Genomic DNA, 13988 nt, shown 5'->3' with positions numbered 1-13988 from the left:
AAACTAAATTCTCTAGTTTAAAAGATCTGTGAAGATAAAAAACAAATTGCTTACAAATTCTGAGACTGAATAAACATAGAAATTTGTTTGTATGTATTTGAAAGATGGATACCCAAACACAAAGACACAGAAGTTTGAAAGTAAAGAAAGAAACAAGATATCTGCCCTCCCACCATCATCGAAAAAAAAAAAAAGGTTTTCTCTCTATATTAAGAAGAGATAAAATGCAATTTAGGGCAAAAAAGTAAATAAATTTAAAAGTTAAGATAAAAAGGACAGTCTCTGAATAATGCATAACTTCTCAGACCCATCTCAAGAAATAAATAACTCAAATTGATACATAACCTTTAGAACACAGATATTGAATCCCTAATTAAAATCTACACATCTCACTCTTCAGCAATAAAATGAAACAAAGTTAATTAAGCCTTTCATAAAGAAAAAATAATATATAATATCACGAATTTTTTTTTTTTGAGACGGGGTCTCGCTCTGTTGCCAGGCTAGAGTGCAGTGGCGTGATCTTGGCTCACTGCAATCTCTACCTCCTGAGTTCAAGCAATTCTCCTGCCTCAGCCTCCTGAGTATCTGGGATTATAGGTACATGCCACCACATCCAGATAATTTTTGTATTTCTAGTAGAGACAAAGTTTCACCATGTTGACCAGGATGGTCTCGATCTCCTGACCAGATGATCTGCCTGCCTCAGCCTCTCAAAGTGCTGAGATTATAGTGGTGAGAGCCACCACAGCGACCCATCATGGACTATTAGAACAGGATGAATCTTAGAGAGCATCTGATACAACCCTTCCCTGAAAACAATGGAATTGAAGTTCAGGGAGATGAAAATAACAACTGCCTCCACAACAGCTGCTCATGTTACTGGGGTCTTCGTTATGAGTCAGGTAGTATGTAAAATGCTTTGCATGCATCTCATTCAATATCAATGATCCTGTAAAATAAGTGCCAACATTTTTGTTTTGCATGTAAGCAAATCACAGCTTATAAAATTTAAATAACTTGCCCAGGGTCACTTGGCTAATAAGAGGCAGTAAGATTCAAACTCAGGTTCATCTGCCTGCAAAACCTGTGCTCATAGCAGCAGCAGTGACAATCAGAGTGCATAATGCAAAGGCACAGTAGATACTGAATTCTCGCTGACCCTTCTGTACTCCCTCCTGGTCCCCACTCCCACCAAAAATTTCTTTCTTCTACTACACTATCTCTTTGGGGACAAGTAATTGTGAAATATTAGGAATAATAATACTAGCATATTTTAAAGAAATTGTTGCATACAAATTCTTTATAAAAGAAACTTTGCTGGCAAAAAAAAAAAAAATCTCACTATTGCAAGGCAGTACTGAAGACAAAAAAAACTTGGTGAAGAATATGTCTATGCTATCAGATTCTTTCCTGCAGAGAATATTAACTATAGTATAGTGAGATTATTCAGCTCTTAACTAGAGATTTCTACTTCTTTTTTGTAGGAAGCAGAATAACAACCCCCGCCACCAAAACCATAAAGATGTCTACATCCTAATATCCAGAACCTATAAATGTGTTTTGTTACATGGCAAGGGAAAATTTAGGTTGCAGATGAAATTAATGCTGCTAATCAACCAACCTTATAATAAGATTATCCTAAATTATCTGTGTAAGCCCAGTGGAATCTCAGGGGTCCTTATAAGTGGAAGTGAAAGAGCAGTGTGAGACAGATTTGGCCTAATGTTGTTGGCTTCAAAGATGGAAGAATGGAGCCATGAGCCAAGGAATACAGGAAGCCTACTACGCACCTATGATATGTGGTATAGCCTATTGCTCCTAGGCCACAAACCTGTGCAGCACATTACTGTACTGAATACTGCAAGCCATGGTACCACAATAGTAAGTATTTGTGCATCTAAACATATCTAAACATAGACAAAGTACAGTAAAATACCATATCAAAGATTTAAAATGGTACACCTCTGTAGGGTACTTACCATGAAAGGAGCTTGCAAGAAGTTGCAAGCTGGGTCAGTCAGTGAGTGGTGAGTGAATGTAAAGCCCTAGAACATTACTGTACCTAATGGTACACTTTATAAACACCAGATACTTAGGCTACAATAAGTCTATTTAACATTTTTGTTCTTTCTTTTTTTTTTTTTTTTTTTGAGATGAAGTTTCGCTCTTGTTACCCAGGCTGGAGTGCAATGGCACCATCTCAGCTCACCGCAACCTCCGCCTCCTGGGTTCAGGCAATTCTCCCGCCTCAGCCTCCTGAGTAGCTGGGATTACAGGCACGCGCCACCATGCCCAGCTAATTTTTTGTATTTTTAGTAGAAAAGGGGTTTCACCATGTTGTGTTCTTTCTTTAATAACAAACTAATCCTTAAATGACTAACATTTTTATTTTATAAACCTTTTAAACTTTTTAACTCTTTTGACTATTTTCTAAAAATATTTAGTTTAAAACACAAACACATTGTACAGCTTTATTGTATTCTTATTTTTGAAGATACTTTTCTTTCTTTTCTTTTTTTTTTTAACTTTTTAAACTTTATAATTAAAATCTAAGTTACACACACACACACACACACACACCTTACCCTTGGCCTCCATAGGGTCAGGATCATCAATATTACTATCTTCCACCTATACATCTTATCTTACTGGAAGTTCTTCAGCTGTTATCTCCCATGATAACAATGCCTCCTTCTGGAATACTTCCTGAAAAACCTGCCTGTGGCTGTTTTACAGCTAACTTTTTTCATGTATACGAGTAAGTATACTCTAAAATAATGATAAAAGGTATAATATTATAAACACATAAGCCAATAACATAGTAGTTTATTATCATTATCAAGCATTATATACTGTATATAATTATATATGCTAGACTTACACTACTGGCAGTGCACTAGGTTCTTATACATGAGTATCACAACAAATGTGAGTAATGTGTTATGCTATGGCATTAGGATGGCTACAATGTCACTTAGGTGATAGGATGTTTCACTCCATAATCTTATGAGACCATCTTCATATATGCAGTCTGCTACTGAACAAAATGTTGTTACCCAGTGCACTGTAATTTTATATGATAATAAAAGAGTACCACATATCTTAAGTGATAATATTCATAAAAATAATGTAAATGAACAAAAGAGATATTTCATATAAAGTACTAAGCAGAAAGCACATATCAATAAATGTTAGCTGTGGTTCTTTTTTAAATTACTAGCTACTATTTCTTGAGGACGTATAGTGCTACATACATTTTCTATAAACCTTATAACAACTTTGCAAGGTCAATATATTCATCTTATGGATGAGAAAATGAAAGAGTGGAAAGATGAAGAAATGTGCCCAAGGTTACACAGCTCATAAATCAGTTTTGGAATTAATGTATAATTTCTTAGTGATTCTTAAAGGGATAAAACTGATTTATTGTATAATTTTTAACATGTTTAATTTAAGGACTATCAGTCACCTATACTCCAGATTTCAGCAAATTAAACTCTAAAGTGGACATATTAGTTGAAGCATCAAAAAGTGATCACAGAAGTGAAAATATAAGAATCTGCCTTCTGATCTCAGCTTTAACTGCCACCCCCAACCTCTGAAACCCACCCCACTTTATGAGATCTCAGACAAGTTCCTGTATCTCAATTTTCTTGCTTGGAAAAATGAATGAGGGAATTAAAACTCACCATGGTCTCTTGCAGCTCTTAAACTAATGGCCTTATGATAAGTATCTTCCTCAAAGTGCTGATTGTTAGAACTACTAGTAATTTATTTATTAACAAAATGCAGTTTCCTCCTCTCCACTCCATTCTGACACTCTAGCTTTGATTCTCCTGATTCTCATTCCTTAATGACTTCTCTTTTTACCTATGTCATGCCCTACTCTCTCCATTCTTTGATCAGGATACCTATATTTCCTCTTTGAAAGAAAAACATCGAGAAGAAAATTAAAAATAGGTACTCAATACATGTTGATGACATTATGCTAGGAATAAAAACATCTAATAAATATTTTGCAACTTAATAAACTTTTTTGGAAAAGTAAATTTAATAAAAAAGATAGAGCCTATATCAGTCCATTTTAACACTGCTGTGAACACATATCCAAGACTAGGTAATTTCTAAAGGAAAGAGGTTTAATTGACCTAAAGTTCAGCATGGCTGGAGCGAGAGGCTCCGGAAACTTACGATCATGGTGGAAAGAGAAGCAAACACATCCTTCTTCATGTGGCGGCAGGAAAAAGTGTGATTGCCCAGTGAAGGAGGAAGCTCCTTATAAAACCATCAAATCTCATAAGAACTAACTCACTATCATGAGAACAGAATGGGGAAGCCACCCCATAATTCAATTATCTCCATCTGGTCCCTCCCATGACACATGGAGATTATGGGAACTATAATTCAAGATGAGATTTGGGTGGGAACACAACCAAACTATATCAGTCTGCTCCTGACACTTCCCAAATTTCATGTCCTAACATTTCAAAACACAATCATGCCTTTCCAACAGTCCCCCAAAGTTTTAACTCATTCCAGCATTAAATAAAAAATCTAAACCCAAAGTGTCATCTGAGACAAGGCAAGTCCCTTCCACCTACAAGCCTGTAATATCAAAAGTAAGTTAGTTACTTCCTAGATACAACGTGGGTACACGCACTGGGTACACCCTACAAATGGGAGAAACAGGCCAAAACAAAGAGGCTAAGGTCCCATGCAAGTCTGAAATACAAAAGGGCAGTCATTAAACCTTAAAGTTCTAAAATGATCTCCTTTGACTCCATGTCTCACATCCAGGTCACACTGATACAAGAAGTGGGCTCCCACAGCCTTGGTCAGCTCCACTTCTGTGGCTTTGAAGGATAAAGACCCCTCCTGGCTGCTTTTAGCCAGTGTTGAGTTTCTGTGACTTTTCCAGGCACACAGTACAAGGTGTCAGTGGATCTACCATTCTGGGGTTTGGAGGATGATGGCCCTCTTCTCACAGCTCCACTAGACAGTAGCCCAGTAGGAACTCTGTGTGGGGGCTCCGCCCCACATTTCCCTTCTGCACTGACCTAGCAGAGGGTTTCTGTGAGGGCTCCATCCCAGCAGCACACCTCTGCCTGGACATTCAGGCATTTCTACGTATCCTCTGAGTCTAGGCAGAGCTTCCCAAACCTTGATTCTTGACTTCTATGCACCCACAGGCCCAACTCCACATGGAAGCTGTGGCCTTGCACCCTCTGAAGCCATGGCCCAAGTAGTACCTTGGCCCATTTTAGCCATGGCTGGGACAGATAGGACTCAGGGCACCAAGTCCCTAGGCTGCACACAGTTGTGGGGGAGGGCCTGGGCCCAGCTCAGGAAACCATTATTACCTTTTAGGCCTCCAGGCTTGTGATGGGAAATGCTGTCATGAAGGCTCTGACATGCCCTGAAGACATTTTCCCCATTGTCTTGGTGATTAACATTCAGTTCCTTGTTACTTATGCAAATTTCTGCAACAGGTTTGAATTTATATCCAGAAAATGGGGTTTTCTTTTCTATTGCATCGTTGAGCTGCAAATTTTCCAAACTTTTATGCTCTGCTTCCTTTTGAACACTTTGCTGCTTAAAAATGTCTTCTGCCAAATACCCCAAACTATCTCTCTCAAGTTCAAAGTTTCACAGATCTCTAAGGCAGGGGCAAAATGCTGCCAATCTCTTTGTATAGCAAGAGTGACTTTACTCCAGTTCCCAAGAAGTTCCACATCTTCATCTGAGACCACCTTAGCCTGGCCTTCATTGTCCATACTACTATCACCATTTTCATCAAAGCCATTCAACAAGTCTCCAGGAATTTCTGAACTTTCCCATGTTTTCTTGTCTTCTTTTGAGCCCTCCAAACTTCCAAATCTGCCTGCTACCCAGTCCCAAAGTTGCTTCCACAGTTTTGGGTATGTTTACAACAGAGCCCCATGGCCTGATATCAATTTACTTTATCAGTCCATTCTCATACTGCTATAAAACATACTCAAGACTGGTAATTGATGAAGGAAAAAGTTTTAGTTGACTCACCCCAACATGGCTGGGGAGGCCTCAGGAAGCTTACAATCACCATGGAAGGGAAAGCAAACACATGGCAGCAAACACCTTCTTCACATGGCAGCAGGGAGAAGAAGTGTGAGTGATCAGTGAAGAAGGGAGTCCCTTATAAAACCATCGGATCTCATAATAACTAACTCGCTATTATGAAAACATGATAAACCATCCCCTGATTGAATTATCTCTACTTGGTCACTCCCATAACATGTGGGGATTATGGGAACTACATTTCAAGATGAGACTTGGTTGGGGACACAACTTTGCTCTCTTTTTTTGTATTTCACCAACTGCGGAACATTAAAACACACACACACACACACACACACCCTATGGTCCAAAGTCTCTCTAATGAAATAAACCCTAGCACTTCCCTATAAGAATGTGTTACATGCTGTGAACCACTGACTCTCTGAGTCCTTTCATTGTCCTCTATTAATGTTTATCATCAATATATGGTGTAACAAAATGGATTTTGTTCCTCATCAATAAAAATTACCCAAGTTATATAGCCCTAGAGCACAGAATCAAAATGATCAGAGAAAGCAATTGCTGCTTGTTATACCAAAATCATCCATCATTGCCCCAAAGGGTTCCCAGTACCATCAGCTGCCAAGTCCATACAATACATGAGTCTTACAACACAAATATGGAACATTAATATAAAAACATATATATCTGTGAATCAGGTAGTCATGTTTTACACCATAAGCTGCAATTTTAATTAAAGTTGGCATATTTCTGCTGCTATGATTTAAAATGTTAACTAAGCTGGACAAGGTCTCAGATCTTTAACTACACCCAACCTGTTTGTGATTTTTGGCACTCTGCATTTTAGGTGTGTTATGAAGATGACAATGTGCCAGTCATCCAAGCTGTCAAATGCCTGCTAAAATCTGTTCAGAGCCAAACTCATTTGCACTTGGATGAACACCTCTCAAGAAGCGATTGCTTAAATACCTGCAGTTTCAGGTGCCACTCATGGCTAATAAAACACATTTTGCAGCATACCCAGAATGATTTTTCCCAAAGTGCTGAAGTAATTCCATAGAATAAACCAAGGTAAAGAGTTATAGCAGTTATTAGTACTATAATTATAATGTATCAAACATTCACAGAATAAAGCATTGGGTTTGGACATGTATACAATTAAGTGGTTTAAAACATTTTTTGAAACAACTTAATTAATGTTATTTTGAAACATAATATTAAAAATAGGTCCTCCTTTTGGTGGGAAGGACCCTTTCACACATTGCTAGTAGGAGTTTAAACTGATACAAATTTCTGACAAATATTTCTTAGATACGCATGAAGGTGTTTTACTGTTTGTATACTTTGATCCACAAATCCCAGAAGCAGGACTGATAAAGGTAAAGAAAGGGGGTGAATGTGGTAAAAGAGCCTTTAAGGCAGAGAGGCCCTCATCTGCAAACCACAAAGTGACAAAAGTCTAATATCTTTTCTAGAACCACTAATACAAGAAGGTCTCAGGCACTCAGGAGCTCAGTGCCCACAATATGGGCTCTTCCAAGCAATCATGAAGTTGATATGGAATAGTCTGCCATGTTGCTGAGGTATGACTGTATCTGAATGGGTGGGGGCTTGGGAAAGTCTCTCCACCACTGATTGTGTCAAAGATTATCTTTCATGCAGTAATCTTCATTAGGGATTTGTGGGACTATTCCTATTTTTGGTTATACTTCACTGTATTTTTAAGGGGGAAGATTATATGCTATGATGGTATTTTGAAAATTGATCCATGTTTGTCTTTAGGAGCATGAAGGATCTAGACTAGTTTGATATACCAGTACGCTGCTCTCTCTTTCGCTGTCTCTCTCTCTCTCTCTCTCACTCTCTCTCGTCTCACACACACACACACACACACACACACACAAACACACACACAAATTAGCATAGATTATTTTGGATAGAAAATAAAGTACCTTACAGATAAAACCTTATTTTATGTGTGTGGAGAATAAGTGATCTGTTTCTTAATATATCCATCAGTATAGGCTAAACTGTGCTGAGAGAATCAGCAACAAGGAAATAGTGGCTTAAAATAACAGTTGATTGCACACTTTTATTAAATCTCAGCGAGCACAGAGGTGAGGAAAATGTAGTGAAGCACTCCCTGGTTCTTACGACTTTTAAATGAAAGTAACATATGATTTGTCCTTTCATATTGCATAGGCCAAAGAGAGTCACTAGGTCATTCTTCAATTCAAAAGGGTAGAGTGTTTCATTCTTCTACAGGATCTTAATATATGTAAACAATTACATAGAATTCCATGTTTAGTATTATGAAATGTCTGTCTCACTGCTTTAAAAAAATTAATTATAGGCCAGTCACAGTGTTTCACGCCTGTAATACCAGCACTTTGGGAGGCCGAGGTGGGTGGATCATGAGGTCAGCATGGAGACCAGCCTGGCCAACATGGTGAAACACTGTCTCTACTAAAAATACAAAAAAATTAGTTGGGCATGGTGGCGAGCCCCTGTAATCCCAGTTATTCAGGAGGCTGAGGCAGAAGAATTGCATGAACCCAGGAGGCAGAGGTTGAAGTAAGCTGAGATGGCACCATTGCACTCCAGCTGGTGGCAGAGCAAGACTCCAACTCAAAAAAACAACATATAGCCTAAAATGGTGGCCATAGCTCCTAATGGTTGAAAAGTGCCTCCAGGTAGACATGCATGACCAAGAATGGATGTAGACCCAAAGTGAAAGGAACAATTGAGCCAGGGGCCAGTGCTGTTGATGAAGGCAGCTCTATGAGCCCACAGTTCAGTTAATGACATTGACTAGTAAGGTAGATGGTTAGCATCTGAAGAGAGAAGCCTCAAAAGAGGACAATTTTCAGCCAGTCGCAGTGACTTACGCCTATCAACCCAGTGTGTTGGGAGGCCCAGGAATTTGAGACCAGCCTCAGAAACAGCAAGACCCCATTTTCCAAGAAAATTTAAAAATAAGATACGATGGCAAGCACCTGTAAACTCACGTGGGAGACTGAGGCGGGAGAAGTGTTTGAGCCCAGGAGTTCCAGGTTACAATGAGCTGTGATCGTACCACTGCATTCTCCAGCCTGGGTGATCAAATGAGATCCTGTCTCTACAAAACAAAAGGAAAAACACCACAATGTTTTTACACTAGAGTAGAACAGAGTAGGCACATAGGCATGAGAAGTTAGACATTGTTTCCAGCTTATCCCCATCACACATTTCAGGGAGTTCTGATTTCATTTCAGTCATACAGCTAAGGGAGATCTAGGAAAGGCTGAAGACCAAGGGGAGAGCTTATTTACTGTGGAGTAGAGGCTTCAGTGGGCAGAGTGGACAGTATTAGAAGGGCAGTGACAGTAGGATGGGCAGGGAGAACATGTAGAGTCCAGGGGGAGAGGACTAAAATGAGCAGATGACCAGAGGCTGGCATTCAGAGCATGGCTGAGCCTGCTCAAAGAGAGAGGTTTGGAGCAATTAGCTGGCACCAAGAGTCCGGGAGGAACCCCAGGACAAAGTGGGCTTTTCAGTCCTACACAGGGTAAGATCACAGGAGATCTCATAAGCCTGAGGGAGCTGCAAGATGCTGCGCCCAACACAGGCCTAGACTCCCAGACTGGCATAGCTCACAGGATATTTTCTATTCTCTTTTTTATTTTATTTATCTATTTACTTTTTGAGACAGATTATCTTTCTGTCACCCAGGCTGGATTGCAGTGGTGGATCTCAGTTTACCAAGACCTCCGCCTTCCGGGCCCAAGCAGTTCTGGTGCCTCAGCCTTCTGAGTAGCTGGGATTACAGGCATGCACCACCATGCCTGACTGACTTTTTTATATTTTCAGTAGAGACAGGGTTTCATCATGTTGGCCATGCTGGTCTCAAACTCCTGGCCTCAGGTGATCTGCCTGCCCTGGCCTCCCAAAGTCCTGGGATTACAGATGTGAGCCCTAGCACCCGGCCAGATCACATGATATTTTCTTACTCATCCCACAAATATAGACTTAGGCCCTGAACACACTGGGGAAAACAAGAAAATCCCTCAGCTAATGACAATTAAACTGTCTCTCGATATTTCATTTTAATCTTTCAATCTAACTCAATTACATCCATATTTTATCTCTGCAAAAGAATTTTCTATAAGCATCTTAAAATCTTCATAGAAAAAAGCATAAGGAGAGAATTGGGGGAAAGCTAGTTTAAGAAAGAAAAGCAATTTCAAGGTTAGGGAACATGGCAGAGGAAAAGATAGAAATAAAGGTGAGAAACAAAAACGTAAAAGTGAAAGATTCATACATTGGATAAAAGTGTTAAAAATGAGGTAGAAAATTTTTTAATTATTGGTCACGAAAAGCAGTTGCAGAAACTTCGAGGAGAGGAATAGTGTGATTGCTACAGCGGACATAGCTGAAAACTATATCAGCAAGAGCTACTTAATTTTTTCCTCTGTTTTTAATCCATGGAGAATTAAAGGTATTATTATGTGAAGTGTTCCTTTTTTCTTTAGTTATAGTATGATTTCTTTGAACAAAAGATCTCCCTCCCAACTGCATTAGCTGGTGAAATGCAACCAAATATTTTCTTCAGGACTTTGTTGCATGGCGCCTTTTGTATAACTCAATGGCTTTTTTTTTTTTTCTTTTTTTTGAGACGGAGTTTCGCTCTTGTTACCCAGGCTGGAGTGCAATGGCGCAATATCAGCTCACCACAACCTCTGTCTCCTGGGTTCAGGCAATTCTCCTGCCTCAGCCTCCTGAGTAGCTGGGACTACAGGCACATGCCACCATGCCCAGCTAATTTTTTGTATTTTTAGTAGAGACAGGTTCCACCATGTTGACCAGAATGGTCTCGATCTCTTGACCTCGTGATCCACTCGCCTCGGCCTCCCAAAGTGCTGGGATTACAGGCATGAGCCACCGCACCCGGCCCACTCCATGGCTTTTAATGCCAACAACACAAGCAAACATCCCTCCTTTACCACCACATAGTAAACTAAGGATAATATGTTTGTCATGGAAGGCAAAGCTGTATTTAGTTGTTTTTATCTTAAGTTTAATATTTAGATGGTAAAAAATACTCATTTACTTGTGAACTATCATAAAATAATTCCTTTATGATCCAGAAATAATTTTATTTCTGAAAAGTTTGAAAAGTGTAGACTCTCAATCATGTACTCCACATTAATTTAGCAGATATTCAGAGACCACATACCACATGTCAGGCATTGTTGTGGGCACTGGGGATATGTAATAGAAAACAAAAACAGAAAGAAAATCCCTGTCTTCTTTCTATTTACATTGTAGTGAAGGAAATAAATATAAGCAAGATTAAAATGTGAAAAACATAGTGTTAGTGATACTTGCTATGGAAAAGATAAAAATAAAGAAGAAAAGAGAGATGAGAATGGAAGGGTTGAAACTTCAGATATGGGGTAGCCAGGGAAATAATCACTTTTGGATAAGTCCTGGAGGAAATGAGGGAATAAGTTATGGAGCTAACTGGAGAAAGAGCATTCCAGGAAAGAAGTAGCAAGTGCAAAGGCCCTGGCCAGAAGGCTGCCTGGTGGCTTGAAAAACAGTGATCAAACTCTCTGGCTAAAGCAGAGAGAAACAAGGGAGAGTAATAGAAGACAAGGGCAGGAACAGAAAAGAACCTGGGATGTAGATCACAGGAGGCCTTATAAAAGTGAGGATGGTGGCTTCTGTTCTAAGTGAGATCAGAAGCCAGTAGTGGAAGCATGATGGGATCTAGTGTATGTTTTTCAGGATGACTCTGGCTTCTGTGTTGAGAATAAGGTTCAGGAGAATAAGGCTAGAAGCAGAAAAAACAGTTCAGATGACTACAGCAATAATCCAAGCAAGAGGTGATTTTTGAATTTTTATTATTCCCAGGCAATCTTTGGTTTGAATATACTGCAGAACAGTAAACATGACTGTATAACTTAATAATCAACATTCTTATCTTAATCAATAGGAATAATTATGATTATCCTACAACTTTTAAAATTTTTCTCACAACATTAGAAACTCTCTGTCTGTTAAAATGTATAGGGAAATGAAATACTAAAAATACTAAAACAATTATTTATTTAGGACACTGTAATTTGAAACATTAGAAAATTAGTGCTTTGTTTCTTTGTAAAAAACATAACAAGTTGTTTGAACAGTTCTTACCTTTTTAAATTTGCCATGTAACTTACAATAATGAGCAAGCCTATTTCCTATATGCCTTGGTGAATTATTACACTTCTATCTAAATTTGGGTCAACTTTCAACATTTAATGTTTGTACTTTTAACATTATGAAGTACTTCTGAGAGTTTAGTGTGCAGTTATTTCTCTATCATTTCCTCTAGGACATCTTCATCCTTTTTATTACAACTGCTTTCTTCATTTTTGTTGGTAAGTCCATCTGAACGAAGTCCTTCTGGCTACAAATCTAGAGTCTCTTGAAGTATGGTAGCACCTACATTCCCATGGATAAGTATTTCTTCTATAACTTTTGATTTGCTGATTTACATTTGATTTGCATTTTACTTCCACTATTATTATCATTTTGGGGTTTTTTGGTCACACTTTCATCTTTATGTGTCAATTTCTTCTTTCAATTACCCATTTTTGTAAAATGTCATGTATACTTATCACTAAGAGACAAGGAGTCAACACAACTGCACACTTTGCTGTCTGGGAATTACAGACGTGCTGTGACAAGTCACTGACAAGCTCTGAAAGAAGTTACATGATTGGTCATTGATTATGATGAGCAGCTATTTTTTTTTAGAGATCTATGAACTGAAGAGCTAGTATTACTCAGTTAATATATTGTGGTAGCTGAAATTTGAGCCACGTTGCTGGTGAGTAGGTACTTTTTAAACTGTGGTAACTGAAATTCAAGCCTATCAACCACAAAGTGAAGATGCCCTATATGATGAAGACAGAGACAGTGGAGTTTTTTGGAAGTGGAATGAGAAATGGAGTAGCATGTCACAGACGCAGTTTTATATCTGCTAGTGATATAGATTATCTAATACTGACTGCCCCTCCTGATAGCAAACTCCATGAAGGCAAGGACCACACTTATCTTTGCTCATTATTATAACTGATGCTGCACTTTCCCAAACAATGTCACTTTAAGTCTCACAACAACCCCAAGCAGCAGGTATAATCTCATTTTGCAAATGAAGAAACTGAAATTCAGAGAAGTTAAATAACTTAGCCCCATTTCACACAACTAGTGAGTGACAGATTGGGACTCAAATTCATATCTGCTGAAGTTCAATTCTCCTTCCTTTGAATCACATACTCCTCCCTAATAAAAACATAGTCCTATAAAGCTTTGCTCTGGAAACAATAGCGTCATGTTTTCTACACCATAATGAATGATCATATGAAAGCTGTAGAATATAAATGACAGCAGAAGTAAGACAAACACAGTGCATTTGAATCTCCTGTCTGTATAAATATCCTACAAGTTTCCATTTAATTCTGTTCTTAACCTCATGACAAGGATTTACAAAAAGACAAAATGTGGCAACTACACTGACTGAAGGCAAAAGAGCACATCTTACTCTTCAAGGAATTTCCAACGTCTCTGCAAACAATAAGGAGGAGTTAAGAAGTACATTCCAGAATTGCTCAGACTTTATGAATCAGAATGTTAAGAACAAAGTACCTGCGAGGTAGAAAAGGTTTTGATTCACATCACTGAACACACCCCTGGGTGCATTTACCAGAAATCCACCTCTGTTCTCCAAAGCAATTATTTTCTAATCAGTCAACATCTTTCTCTTCCTTCACCACTTCTGAGGCTTTTCTTTTACCATTTGCATCCAGATACCTTTCCTCTCAAGATGCAACAGTATCACTAATCAAATGCACAGAGCGGTTTGAGGAAAACTTACTGATCCCAATACAATGACTAAAGAGGCT

General features: G+C 38.6%; 1 long non-coding RNA gene across 4 annotated transcripts in view; it reads right to left on the bottom strand.

The window, feature by feature from the left end:
- Nucleotides 1-13988, bottom strand: part of LOC128929614 (uncharacterized) — a 182709-nt gene that overhangs the window by 136853 nt on the left and 31868 nt on the right. For 3 of the 4 annotated variants that reach the window (XR_008476358.2, XR_008476360.2, XR_008476361.2), the window contains exon 2: nucleotides 9054-9175. This is a non-coding gene — a long non-coding RNA (uncharacterized LOC128929614). The remainder of the gene's footprint in view (nucleotides 1-9053; nucleotides 9176-13988) is intronic. The other variant, XR_008476359.2, reaches the window with a different exon arrangement.

This window comes from Callithrix jacchus, chromosome 14, assembly GCF_049354715.1.
Source record: "Callithrix jacchus isolate 240 chromosome 14, calJac240_pri, whole genome shotgun sequence".
Taxonomy (NCBI): Eukaryota; Metazoa; Chordata; class Mammalia; order Primates; family Cebidae; genus Callithrix; species Callithrix jacchus.
Note: the sequence above shows the minus strand (reverse complement) of the source record. Positions and strands in the feature narration are given on the sequence as shown.